Below are 3089 nucleotides of genomic sequence, written 5' to 3'. Positions count from 1 at the left end.
TCTGTTTTTGTCTTTGTTTCTGCTATTTGTTTTTACTTCTTTAAATAAAAAAGAGCAGATGCAAAGAAGCCACCTTAACCCAGTCTCTGAGAAAGTAACGTGTGAGCAAAGTACAAGGATTTATTCAATATCCACGTCAAAGAACCACATTCCATCATCTCTCCATCCTCTTATTATTATGTTTTTATTTATTTCACCTTTCTTTGAAGAGAATGAAAATAACAAAAACATTAGAAATGACACAGAATTTCATTAAATAAGATGATAAGAATTCTACAATAGTTATTATATTGCATGGTGTTATCTAAAAATTAGTTATTCAGACTACCAGATATAAGCATTCAAAATTGGGCAAAAAATTTAAAAGAATAAAAAAACCCTAAGCATTAACTGTTCTTTCAATAAACCAGTAGAAATCAGCAATATATACAAATATACACAAATTTGTACATATTTGTTTCCCTTTCTTCTCTCTTTCTTTTCTCCTTCCCTTTATCCCAGTTGCTCTTTTTCTCTGAGCAGTTTCTTTTCCTTTCATAGCAACTATTGTATCTTTCAGATTCTATTTATTCTTTCAGGTTCTTACACGAAGGTGACAATATGATGCTTACACATGTGTCTTTGATTTACTTCACTTCTGAGTATGGTCTTGAGTTCCATCCATTTACTTATAAAAGCCTCAAGCTTATCTTTTCTGATAGTTGAGTCATGAGCCCTTTCAGAGCAGTGCTGCTCCAATCATCTTTCTGCAGAGATAAAATTATCCATTATTTCTGCACTGTCTGCAGTGCAGCTTCTAACCATGTGTCCATTAAGATTTGATGTGATTAAGGATATCTTTATGTATACATGGATTATTTTTAGGCACAGAGCTAATGATTATCATGTTGTACAGCCTTTTCAAACTCTATGAGGATTCTAGGAAAACACATTTTTGTAGGGAAAAAATGTCAAGACATGCAGAGTAAGAAAAGTCTGCAAAGTTTGGACAACAGATGGAGACTTGATAGGGCAGCAAGCCAAGCATTTAGTTCATAACCAACACATATCCAGCTTTGTTTATTGTAACCTTCTGTTTCCTAGTTATGTTGTGCATTTTTTGTTTGAATCCATCCAACATATTTCTGCCAGGATCACTGTCCTTTTTTGCCAAATTGTCTGCCTCTCTAATTTCATTTTCACCATCTTTATTAAAGTAATTCTCCACATTGTTCTCTCTCTCTCTCTCTCTCTCTCTCTCTCTCTCTCTCTCTCTCTCTCTCTCTCTCTCCTTGCCTCCCTCCTTTTTTCCCTCCTTCCCTCTCCTCCTCTGAAAATATTCAGAGTTGTACTGGTTTTCCTTTGACTTTCACATATTCACGTAAGTTAATTGTCATTCAAACTTTTCTTTCTAAGTATATACTAGAAAATATGCTGATGTCTATACTTGTGATTAAGTATTGTCCAAACTAAGAATGTTTTGTAATATGGGAAATGTTTAATTTTCAAAGCATACTTATTACAGTGTAGACACTAGTAGAATGCATACATAGAATACTATGATATTAAAAGTTACCTAATATAATGATGTTTTAGGATAAGTTAGCATCACACAATCAAGATTTATTTATTTCAGTTTTTTCTATGTATTGATCAAAAGAACGTAAGATAACTTAAAATTGAAACTTTATTCACTAATGACTTTCCATTTCCTGCATAATATCTTGCCTAGACTGTGAATTAACTAAATCTCTGTTATATAAACCACAGAGTCTAGTCTCTTGTTTTTTAGCAAAGAGCACTATCAATTGCACTTCCTAGTTTTCTTTGTAAATGGACTATGTATTCTAACTCTCAACTCCCTCTCACTAACTTTATGTACTTGATTTACTAAGGTGATAAATACAATAATCAAAAGTCTATTGGCCTTGGGCCACCTCTGTACCTTGGGTTCCCACCCACTACCAAATCAAAGCCTAGTTATATTACAAACCTAATTTAGTCCTGTAAAACCTCTCCGAGTTTCAGCCAATCAATAGCAACCCACACTTACCACACATGTCGCAGTGAGTTCTTTCAACCTCTGGTAGTTCTGAATGACCTGAACTCATGAATCATCTTTTGCAAAAACGCTCTGCTAAATTTAAATTGTCTCAAAGTCTCTGAACTCAAACATACATCTCCTTTCCCAATAAGAAAACGGCTGTGGTACGGCAGTCACAAGACCAATTATTCAGATGCATATGATGCACTTTTGAGCTCCAGATTGGTGATCTTATTGGAGCAATGATGCAAGTAGAAGAAAATGAGAATGGGAAATAATTTGTGTGGCCATTACAAGTGTCATGTGTATTACATTTTGGTAAACTGAGTCTGGCTCATATTATAACTAGAGATTTCAGGAATTTTTCAAAATCTTGAAAGGTTAATTCTCTCAGAATGAATTTGATTGCATTTACTTCCTGAATGCCACAAGAACAGTAACAAAAGTGAGAAACCACTTTCTATTCATTTTTGCAGGGCTGGCACATGAATAATTTCAGTGTGGTTCTTCAAATCCGGGCAGTGTGGTATACACAGTGTATTAAATCCAGAAACGCAAATCAGGTCCTTTCCTCCACATTAAAGTTCGCTATCTATCTATTTGCGTCTATGATTCATTCAAGTGTTTGCAAGACAGACCCTGTAAAAATGATCGTGCCGCTCAGGAAAGCAAAGCAAAGGCAAGGTGGGAGCGGGAGTGTCCTTGTACTGTGGCCCCTGCCATCGATCATCAGCTTGGACAGAAAGGAGACAGCCCTTTAATAGAAACTGGCTAATTTCTTTAGAAATATCTCATTAGGCCCACCCTGCCTAAGCTGCTTCTCCATTAAAACGAGATAAATGAATTCTGCCATCGCCAATTCCAGCCTGTCCTTCTTCCCCCTAATGAAATGAAAACGCGTCATGCTGGCGAGCACTCAGGACAGAAATAATTATTCATGGGATGCAGTAGTTACCCAGCCCATCCATGGCCCTGGACCCTGGAGACGGGACCTTCAGAATCCTGAAAGGCTTTTACAAAGATATTTGTATTTATTTTACCAACACCACCATCCAGGGGGAGTATT

Source organism: Octodon degus, unplaced genomic scaffold, assembly GCF_000260255.1.
Source record: "Octodon degus isolate 3935 unplaced genomic scaffold, OctDeg1.0 scaffold00161, whole genome shotgun sequence".
NCBI lineage: Eukaryota > Metazoa > Chordata > Mammalia > Rodentia > Octodontidae > Octodon > Octodon degus.
The sequence above is the reverse complement of the archived record's forward strand: the minus strand, read 5'-3'. Positions refer to the sequence as shown.